Source organism: Panicum virgatum, chromosome 9N (genome assembly GCF_016808335.1).
Source record: "Panicum virgatum strain AP13 chromosome 9N, P.virgatum_v5, whole genome shotgun sequence".
Lineage (NCBI taxonomy): Eukaryota > Viridiplantae > Streptophyta > Magnoliopsida > Poales > Poaceae > Panicum > Panicum virgatum.
Window position 1 is genome coordinate 37188524 of NC_053153.1, and position 11890 is coordinate 37200413.

Consider the following 11890-nt stretch of genomic DNA (forward strand, 5'->3'; position numbering starts at 1 on the left):
AAGCAACACTAAGCTATATCTTATGCTAGTAAGACACTGACCGGCCCCCAGCTTAACTATGCCACAATGGAGAAGGAACTGTTGGCCGTGGTCTTTGCCATGGACAAGTTCAGGTCCTACTTGGTTGGTGCTACACGGATCACGCTGCACTTACGTACCTACTCACCAAGAAGGACGCTATGCCATGACTCATCCGTTGGATTCTTCTCCTTCAAGAGTTCGATCTTGAAATGAGGGACAAGAAAGGAGCAGATAATTGTGTGGCTGATCATCTCTGCCGGATGCAAATCCAAGGATCGGATCTTCCGATCAACGATTATCTGAGAGAAGATACTCTCCTGAAGGTCACTGCATCCAGTCCATGGTATGGTAACCTAGCGAACTTCATGGTGACCGGATATATACCTCCAGGAGAAGACAAGAAGAGGCTGATTCACCTCAGCAGATTCCACCTTTGGGACGACCCCTATCTATTTAAGGTATGTGCCTATGGTCTACTTCGTCGCTGTGTCCTGCTTTGTGAGACCCGGAGGATTCTTGAGCGTTGTCACTCCTTGCCTTATGGAGGACATTACGGAGCATTCCGTACCCATGCAAAAGTTTGGCAGAGTGGTTTCTTCTGGCCAAATATGTATGGAGACGCCAAAGAATTCGTCCGGCGTTGCCCAAGATATCAGAAGCACGGGAATATCAGTTCCCGAGATGCTATGCCCTTGAAGAGTAACCTTTAAGTGGAAATTTTCGACGTATGGGAAGTAGACTTCATGGGTCCCTTCCCTATGTCAGAGCAGTGCGAGTACATCTTGGTGGCTGTGGACTACGTGTCCAAATGGGTAGAAGCACTTCCTTGTGTTGCGGCCGACTCAAGGAGCTCCAAAAGAATGTTCCAGGAAACAATATTCCCGCGGTTTGGAGTTCCACAAGTCGTGATTAGCGATGGAGGCTCACACTTCATCGATAAAACCTTCAAGAAGTGCCTCAGCGAACTTGGAGTAGACCACCAGGTTGCTACTCCATACCATCCCCAAACGAGTAGTCAGGCAGAAACATCTAACAAGCAAATCAAAAACATTCTGCAAAAGACCGTAAATGCCATGGGGAAGGGATGGAAGAGCAAATTACCTGAGGCACTTTGGGCATACCGGACAGCTTATAAGACCCCGATAGGGATGACTCCATACCAACTGGTTTACGGCAAGACCTGTCATCTTCCAGTTGAGCTAGAATTCAAGTCCCATTGGGCAATCAAGAGGTGGAATATGGACCTCCAATCAGCTGGAATTAAGCGACAGATTCAGTTAGCTGAATTGGACGAGTGGAGGGAAAAAGCGTACCATAGCTCCAAGTTATACGAGGAGCGTACGAAACGTTGGCACGATAAGCGAATCAAGATCAAGCAGTTCAAGGCGGGGGATAAAGTACTCCTCTTTAACTCCCGCAGTCAATTGTTTGGTCATGGTAAGTTTAGAAGTAAGTGGGAAGGCCCTTACTTAGTGCTTGACGCCGCCGATCACGGCGCGGTGACCCTCCAAGATGATGACGGGAACACTTTCAAGGTTAACGGCCAAAGACTAAAAGTGTTCCTAGAACAAGAAAAATGCCGGAACTCGAGGAAGTAGACGTCTTCGAGCTTTCCTAGATATGACAAATCTCGTCTATGGTCCTCGCCAGACCCAAAACTGGCCTTATCATACTGTGGAGAATTAGGCCGCCCGGCCCCACTGTCAGCAAAACGCCGAGGTCTTTCTCTTACTGCAGGTTTGCAACTCCTATAGCTTACTTCTCTAAAAGACCAGTTCAAATTGTGCCTGGTTTAATACAAACTAAAATTTGAACAAGAACTTAGAGAAATATGAAATCATTTCATGACAATCAATACATGCCTGAGTTTTATTTCTAATGCAAGTATTTACATGCCTTTGGAACTCAACTATGTTAGGATCATTGGATCTTTTGCTTATTGACTCTTATGATACTTTGAACCAAGATCATGCTTGTTCTAATTCAAGGATTTGGATGAATTTATTTTGAAAACAAAAATCATGGCAACTCTCCTTTGCTCAACCACCACCAATGCCATATACATTCATGAGAGTAGTTCTATGATTCCACATAGCTATCTTGAACATTTTGAGCTCGTTCAAACTTATTGCCTCACAAGTGTGTTATGTACATTTCTTACTTGGGCCATACACGTACACGACATCAATCACTGTCCGTCATGACTAATACAAAAGCTCATCATCCCCCTAAAACAAAGAGGAAAGCAAGTAAAGTGAGTCATCATACTCATGGATTCTTGATCAAAAAAAAGAGAGAGGGGAAGATGATAAGAGCAAAAATATAGATGACGGACAAGTGCCAATGTTTACACTAGAACATGGTCAAAGTAGTTTAATGGCATAACTACTTAGAGACATTTTGTTTGAACTGGCAAGACAAATGGAAAAAAGATAAGTATATGCCTTTGTTTCCATACAAAAGATAGAAGTTACCTTTGAGAGAATCATATACCATGAGCATCTAGAGTTTGCCTTATTTCGAAAATCTAAAAACCCTCCAAACTCCAAGAAGGAGGACTTGCATTGATTTGTGTGATGAGTTTTGAGGGTCAATAGACAGAAGTGAAGATGTTAGCCACCTAAAATCCAAGGTATGCAAAGAAAGCTAAGAAATAACTCTTATGCATAGTTTGAGTTCATGAAACCATTCTTCGCTCTTCTCTCGACCTTATTGCTCGGGGCAAGCAAAATCTGGCTGTGGGGGTGTGCTGGCGGTCGATAACGATGGTTTTCACCGCCAACGCTTCGCCTAATTTCATGAAATGTAGGCCTTAACCATGCCATAAACATTACTACTAATGAGTTCCACAAGTTTTGGTGTTTATTTGATCTCTGGGACGACATATCCAAATTTGACCCAAAACGGATGCAGTTTGGACCAGAAGGCCCGAATCCGGCCGACCGGCATACTTTTGGTGGAATCTTGGCATGAGACTTTACCAAAGTCACATAGAGGGAGAATCCAAGCCATCCCAATGGGCTATGTCAAGAAATGCACAACTTGGACCCGGAAGGCTTGGACCCATATCCAAAAGAGATGCCAACCTGGGCCATGATCAAGTATTCAACATACACCCTATCCAAGATTGATCCATGGCAGAGAGGAGTGTGTTAGTGCAACGGAGGACCGAGAGGCCGCCAGAGGTAGGCCGCCCAGCCCCAAGGAGGCCGCCCGGCCCAAAAGAACGTCGGTTGATCAAACCACCTGAAGAACCGACTTCTGGAGGAGATCAGGACCGTCCCACGGAAAGGCGGTGCCACATGGTGGCAGGGACAGGCCGGCTGGCCTAGGCCAGGCCACCCGGCCCCACTCTGCAGCCTCTGGTGTCCAGCCTTCGTGTGAACATCAAGCACCGCCTCCTCTGCTGCGTACAACTAGCGCTACCTGAAATAACCGTCAAGAACCGACCTTAGCACAAAATAGGACCCCCTCACCTCACTTGTAACACACACCTTGGGAGCTTGAGTGCCTCACAATTTCAATTCATCCTTAGTAGAATCGGGAGAGTGTGAGGTGAGAGCTTTGGCGGAAGCCAGGCTAAAGGGGCGGAGTCAAGTTCTCTCGACCTTACCCCATCTTGTACCCACCTCGGGGGAATCCTTATAATCAAGTAAGTTTTCCTCTCTTGTCTTTAGTTCCTCGCTAGTTTACTTTTTACTTAAGTTACTTGCTTAGTTACTCTCTTTGATCTGTGAGATCCCTTGTCTGCGTGGGTAGAATGTTCTGTCCATTTGGGGTTTCTTCTTGCCTTAGCGCGAGGCGGAAGTCAGTGACTCGATTGTTTAGGCGTGGTGCCTAGGCTTGGTAGTTACCTCGGGTTGTGTTCCACCCCACGGTACCGCAGTGGTAGGTGGCAAGTGGTGACAGCCTTGTCCGTCCCTAGTAGTCCACCACGTTCGGGTATTTTCATAGCAGTAGGATTACCGAAAGTATGTTGGGCCCCTTCTCATCCCTTTCTGAGCCCTTCGCTTAGGCCGCCAAAACACATCAAGTTAGTAGCTTCTCAAGTTATCTTAGTAATTAGAATTCTATCTAGAGATAAGTCCTCTACCCTCGTACCTCTGCTCCTTAGCGGGTCCGGCTGAATTGCTTGTGACACTTCAAGTGTCCAGCTATTAGATCAAGTCGAATGTGTGAATTTGTGATTATTATTGTTTGATAGCTAAAAATATTTAGTGTAAAAGCAAGGGTATTTTGGTAATTTTGAAAAATTACAAGTCCCTGTTTGCAAAAAGTTTTGACTCAGGGAGTAATTTCAACTTTGTGAAGGGCTTTCTTGCAAATGTGGTAATAATAGTTATTTTGATAGCATTGTTGCATTTTAGCCGAAAAATATAGTAATTTTGCTATTAAAAGTATTTTTTCCTTAATGGATTAATGTTCTTTTGAAATTATAAAAATATCTTCAAATCCTTAGATCTAGTGAAAATTTGCATAACATGAAAGTTGTAGATCTTGAAAAATTGAACAACTTTCATGTTGGGAACTTTTTCATTTGAGTCCTAGATCAGTGGAAAAATTTGGTTTACAGTTAAGCACCTGAAGTTTTCACAATTGCAAACCAGCCCTCCACTCCTTCTTGTACCTCCAACCTTGCCGGAGTCCTGGCGGCGCCGCCCCGCCGCTGGTTTCTCGCCCACCAGTCGCCCTCGCTGCCGATTTGGAGCACCGCCGACTCTTTAACTCCTCCTAGTCCCACTCCCTCTCTTGCTGGCGCCTATCTCCCTCTCCCCAAGGCGCCGCGCCGCCGCCACCTCTGTTTTGATTGCGGTAAGCCCGATCGCCGCCCCACGCGTCGAGCACTAGATCCGCCGCCTCCCGAACCGCCTCTGCCTGGCCTCCATGCCGCGCGCCACGCTGACCCGAGGGCTCCCTTTGCGCCACCTCGCCGGCCTCCCATGGCAATGCCGCCGTCGCCACCGGATCCCGCCCATAAGTCCCCTGCGAACTAATCCACCCCCTTCTCTCGCTTATCTTCCTACCAATGGCCTATAAATAACCCTGGCCAGTCCCTGTCATCGGCCATCCACCGCCGCACCTCCTCCCCTAACTCCGGTGAGCCCTGTCCTCCGCCGACCCACCACCACAGACACAATCCAACCACCACGACCCCCCAGTTAGCTCCTTTTTAAGCTCGCGAAGCTAGTTCGCCACCCCTCATCGCCATCCCCCTACCGGAGCATCGCCGCCGTCGAGCACCCCTCGCCGGCGTGTTCTGCTCCTCGCCGACAAGCCCCCTCCGGTCACTCTGCACCCCGCTCAAGCACACCAACAGGTGCGCCTTAACATCCTTGTTCTCTCTGGCCCCTTGGCCCTTGCCGCCGGCGATCTCTCTTGCCGGAACACGGCCGGCCCTCCCCTGTTCCCCTTCCACCTTGAGCCAGGGACCCATTTGTAAGGATTTAAAATATTCCAGGGTCCTTTCTGCAAGAATTCAAACCCTTTTCAATGTGAACTTTGAAATTTCATAAGAAATGGTAGAAAAATTAGAAAAATGCAAAGTTAATTTTGTTTTGCTCCTTGTGATAAACTCTACATGTTGATGCTATGAGAATGATTTGAAACTTTGTGTAGTAAGTTTTAAAAATAGGAGTTTAATCAAGCTCTTTTCATTTATATCCTATGTTTTAAAATTGCTCTTCTTGTGAGCTTGAAGGCATGTGATCTATGAAATGTATTTAGCTTTTTATTTTTTCTAAACCTATTAATGGACTTTAATTTGTACTTTTCAAAATTTCCTTCTTTATGTGTTAATTGTATCTTTAAATAAATCCTTTCTATGGATTATTTTAAAAACCCTTTTCCATAATATCTTGTGTAGCTAGAGTACATGATATGGATAATCTGAGTTGTTTGATTGATTGAGTTTACAACTTTATCGTGAAGGAAAGCTATACTCAAGTATAGTACTTTACTATTTTTTTCCAACTATTACATTTCATATAGAGATCACCCCGTTAGCAGACCGAATGTACGAGTTTATCCAGAAATCAGAAGGGGATTTTTCTGAAGTCCAGGCCAATGTTGTTGAACTAACTGAAGCTCCGAACTCTGATTCGGAAGAACCAAAGTCTACTGACTCTATAGACTCTACTATAGGCAAGACCGATGCATAATCCTAATATTTCTGAATTATACAATTCAGTACTTTTTACTTGTGCATTTAAGCTATTGCAGTTGAATGAAAACTTAGATGCATAATTCTAGGCACCTATGGATTGAACACTAGAACTGAGTCCATTTAGATGCTATGCTAATAGGACCGGTAAAAGTCGAGTGATTGCCTGTCACTCGCGAGAATTATAGGAGTTGATTGTTTACATTCTTGCAATCACTATAAGGATCGTGGACGAATTTGGTTACAAGCTTCAGTTGAGATCCGTCTGTGTTGATAAATTACTAAGGCCGCAGTTTGTAGTAGCGGTGGTTAAGCGTTTGAAAGTACTAGCCACATGCCGTAAATATGGTACGCGGTAAGCCTAGTAATTGATCAGCCCAGCAAGTGGACATACCTCCCACTCTCTCTTAGAGATAGGAATATATGTATTATGTTGCAACACCACGACTACAAAGATGTGGTGGTTCTTTGTAGTCGGGGAGAGTGGCACTGATCCATGAACCGGAATGAAAAGCAAATGGTTACTTGGGAGTGACTCGCAGTACTCCTAGCGTGTGTGCTAGGTTTATCCTTGCAAGGTTGGAATTTCGATTCAGAATCGTCCATTTCTCACGATGAATGAAACTGCTTAATCCCTTTGCTACATAGAGTAAGAAGTGGAACACTGAAGATTTCAAATATGGTTGGATGGAAATAATTCTCTACCATGTTTGTATAGATAGGTGCTTACTTAGAATGGTTAATTCAACTAGAATTTGAAAGCTAAAATTTGAAATTAAGGACATAGTCTTTGTGGCTTTTCAGCAAAAGTAAACCCAGAACCTTTCTAAGCCTAGCATGTCTAGATAAGGGGTTATTTTTTATACCCTTAATCGAATCAGTCTTGCTGAGTATTAGTATACTCAGTCTTGTTTGTGACCCTGTTTTCAGGAATGACTTTGGAAGATCCAAACACTAGTTTGACTTGGTCTAGTGTTATACCTTCTGGCTGGTCTATGGAATGGGAACCAACTTTGACCAGCAATGACCCGGATAAATGATGTCATGCTCGGGCTTATCATGACATCTACCCTATGACGTTTATGTATAGTTGTGTTTTTAGTTTTCCGCTGCAGAACTTCTAAAGTAAGCATAGCTTACTGTTATCTCTTTTCTTTTAATTAAGTTGTAAAAGCTAGAACTTTAATGTACTAGCTTCAAAACTTTGTTGTAAATTACACCTCTTATCTATGTAATGTAAAATATTGTGAATTATTGTATCTCCGAATCGCCTTCGTGCGAGACATATACTTGTGTTACGATCATATACTTAGTGATTATATCGGGGTGTTACCCGACAGACCAAGAATTCTACCGATTAAGGTGCGTTTAAGTGTTTAGTGCACTTATTCTGGTGTATTTTAGATTAGTTCTGCCACATCACTCCAGACCGCTAGTCGAAGCTTATCGTTCCTTGGATTCAATATCCCAGGCTTACTCACCTGGTGAAAGCTACAATCGGTCTTTGTGCGCTTGCGGAGTAATTCGTTAGGCTAAGGAGTGCCAACAACGCCCTAGTGGGTGTCACCCCCGAGCCTCTGATTTAATCATGGATTCATGCAGAGGGTTATCTCATCATGGCTTGGCTCCTCTCTGTTGGTCAGGGTCATTCGGGGAACGGCCGGATCCTTCTTGAACTCAGGTGGGTGCGCGCGAGCGCACCCATTGGGTGTAACCCCCAAGCCTCTGGGCGAGTCAAAGATTTATTTAGAGGGTGGAGTCCCAAGAGCATCACAAAGCTCGATGCTTTGAACCAGGGTGTCCCGTCCCGTCAAGCATTTATTGTTGCAAAGCTCGATGCTTTGAATCCGGACGTCCCGTCCCGTCAAACGCTTATTTATCGCGCCTGCCGCGTGGATGGGACGCCGCTGAGCCGGTCAGGAGCGGGCTCTCGCAGGACTATTCTGTTCCAGTGCCTCCGTCAGGCTCTCCATCTCCCCATTCTGTCTCGTCAGTGCCAGGGTACTCGAGTAGGATTTGCTGACGGAAGCCACCATGGCATGGATTCTTGACCGACGGTCGTTGCGTCCGTCTCGATGAAGGTGCGCCGTACACGACATGGTCCGAGCCCACCTGCCACCCATTCGGGGTGTCGTGTCACGCCTGCCCCGTGCTGTACTGCCATGGGGGTTCGGTAGTAGGGGTAGGTGCACGCATTTACTGCCCGTGTAGTCGGGTCGCTCGCATGGCTATAAATAGGGACTCTGGGTTCCTCAGTTCCACACCAAGTCACCTAGTTTCCCCTTAGCCATGGCACCTGCTTACTTCAACCTTCTAAGAGCTCGAGCTTGCTCAGTCCGGAGCATCCGCTGGTCCCTGGCTGGTTGCTGTTAGAGGATCGATCACGATCGAGGGAGGATGTCAAAAAGGAAGTCGACGACTGGGATCCAGCCCACCTTCACCATGAGGCGATGGTCCTGGTTCTGCTCGGTGTCGCATGGTGGCATCTGTACTGGGCAATCGCCGGTGGTTCCCCATCCTGGCATCCATCCTTCGCATCCTCCCCTGTGCCGGCGCTGTGGGAGCCTTGCTGTTAGGGGATGGATTATGATGTTATCGTTGTCGCCGATCCATCCTCTTGGGGATGTTTCCACACACCATTCATCGGCGACAGTCGGTTGGCTTTCGTTGGAGTAGTTTGTTCTTGTACATGGCCGTAAGCCAGCTCGCATGTAACTGCCCCTTGTTTTTATATGAGCAGTGTGTTTTTCTACTCAGTGTTGCATTTGTTTATGTGACCGTGTTTCGACCACTTTTGCGAGTTCACCTCTCGGGCCTCCGCACGTAGGGAGGATCCCATCAGGAGGCATCGCGTCTTTCCATCATCTCCCACGTGCGTCCCTTTCAATCGGGATGGAGAGGTTGAGCCATGCTGCACAATCTCTCGAGGGGCGAAGTGCGGTGCTCGTCGAGTTACAAACGGGTTAGTGTTGACGGTGTTTACACCCACAATTGGCACGGTTTAGGTTTTCTGGATACAATCTGGGCAGACCGGTCAGACCTCTCATATAAACTGGTCAGATTGGTCTAGACAAGTTGTCAAATTGTCAATTAGACTATACCATTGCGTAGATCTCGTTGATGCGACCAAAATGCATATATAGAACGTCCAATTTGGAGTCTGGATGAGAAAGTTATGCCTCCGGGAAGACCTGCATCCCAGTGTGACTGGTACAGGGCGGTCATACCAGTTCAGAGACCGGTTAGACTAGTCCGGAATGCCAAATCCAAGTTAGGAGTTGTATTTTGACATGAGATTTGATAGGGTTTCGACTCCTGATGGGTACAGACCTCCCCACCCTATATATATGAAGGGCCACGGCCGATTGAAGGTAATCCCAATCGATTCAACAACTTGTACCTTACTTTTTATCTCTGAACGCTACTTTTCCAACCCCATCTGCTATTCTTTGCTTGTCTCTACGGCGTTTGAGGATGTTCTGAGTGGCCCGCCGACCTCAGAGCAACCATAGATCCACGAGTCCCGACGGGGTCCCTCTCGAGCTCGAGATTTTAGGTTTTTGCGGTATTCTCTGTAGAACCGGTATGACCGGTTGCCCTCACCGGTCTGACCGGTCTGTGCATGGGGAACTCATTTGTGAAGATCGTGTTGACGATCAACGCGCTTTCTAGCGCATTTGAGTGTGTGACTGGATTTTGTGTCAATAGACGGTCCTTAAGTCAGAAATAGAACTGTCAACTCCTTCATCTTCTCATTACATTCAATCACCAAACATAGTTGTAGGACTTAATTCTAACCAATTCCACGAGTTTTGGTGATTCTTAATTTGCAGGCATGCATTTGTGGAATAAGGAGAAAACAAGCACAATACGCAATGCTAATGCACAGAAATCCAAACCTGTGTCACACTTACAAAGAGGGCCCAATTGTCAGAGCAAACCGACGTACAAAACCCCGGCCCACATGCAAATGAATCAAGGACGCACCTGTCAGTCACCCAGCCAAAGGCGGGTGACCAGAGGCAGCAATGGGGGGCCGGCCGACCATAAACTTGGACTGACAACAGTCCAGGTGCATCTTGGCCAGTGATTCGCTCTTATTCTCTCAAAGGCGGTTGAACAAGTTTCCATACTTAGGGATGGCGGTAACCGACCTTAGAAGATACAAAAGGGCCTCCACTCACCCCTCTCAAGGCATTCACATTTTAAAAAGGATTCAAGAAGTAGTAGAGGGAGATACTTCCACTTGTATCATTAGAATAGGGAGTGTGTGAGGAAGAGGATCGAGGAAGAGCCGGACTTGTCGACCTTTCTTCGTCTTGTACCTCGACGGATACGATTCGTTTGAGTAAGTATCTGGAGTTCGTCTTCTGGTAAGTTCTTGGTTAGGTATTCTTTAGTTATTCATTTGTTTGCGGGTTCATCGTCTGTTCTCATAACGGATACTCTGGTAGAGGGCCCCTAATAAAGATGGGTAACCCTCTGCGAAGCTAGAGTAGTAGTCGAAGGCTTGAATGTGGTGTTTAGGCCCTAGATTACCTTTGTTTGCCTCGTACTCCATAGTATTGAGGGATAGACCACAGGTGGTGACAGCCTCGTTGGTCCGCTACGAAGCTGCTTTGTGGTTAGTGTAATCCCCCTTGTCCGAGTGTGGCGTAGAGCTACAAGCCGGAGGTCCCTAACAGTACCTGAGTCAGACCGATGCTGGAAGTGAACGAGGGACAACCTAAGTTTACATTACCTTGATCCTTTTTGGGTTGTATCCGAAGACATGGAAAGGGATGTTTTTATGTCACCAGACGAAGCCAAAGCTTATGGACTTGTCGATATTGTAGGGGATGAAATGATTGACGAGCACTGCGATACTGATCCAGTGTGGTTTCCAGAAATGTTTAAGGATTGGTAGTGGCTGGATTTCTTGTAAATTTATTTCAAACCTAAATTCGGGTTTTATGCTATTTTATAGAAAATAGAAATACTTCATGATGATGAATCATCAGGTTAAGATCAATCTAAACCAATCCATTTTTTCTATATACATACGACATGCCAACGGTTAAACAACTTATGATACCAAAGCTCTCCTACCTCTTGTTCTTCAAGGGTACACTAGCTAGAAGATCATTACACCTCCGTTCCCTGAGAAAATATGATACCATGAATACCCTCCGGGGTGAAGTGCTACAATGGTATCTTCCGTGTACTTGCCGATCTTATCTGTGAACATTAAGAAATACCAACAAGCATTTCTGGCGCCATTGCCGGGGAACAGTTGCTATAGTTATCTTTGAACCTAGTTTGCCCATGTATCCTTTCTTTTACCTTTTTCTTCTTTTTTTCCTTTCTAACCATGGAGCTCATCTCTATCCAAAACCTTTCTGCTCCCAAGGGTGAGTTCGTAGAGCCACCACAATCTTTGAAGCCAATCACAGCTTCCAGTTTGAGCTCCGTCCTGGCTCCATAGCCATGGTTCGGGAACAAACCTTCTCAGGGTACGATAGCGAAAATCCCTACCACCACCTACGTGAGTTCGTGTAGTTGTGCTCGTGTCTGTCAATCGCAGGCATGCTGTTGACGACCATAAACTTGCATTCTAGCTGTCAACTTCTCGGGAATAACACAAGCTTTACACTACGTTCCATTCAGATTTTATTTATTTCTAATGAGTTACACAAGTTTTGGATGAGTTTTGATTTCAGGTGAACATCT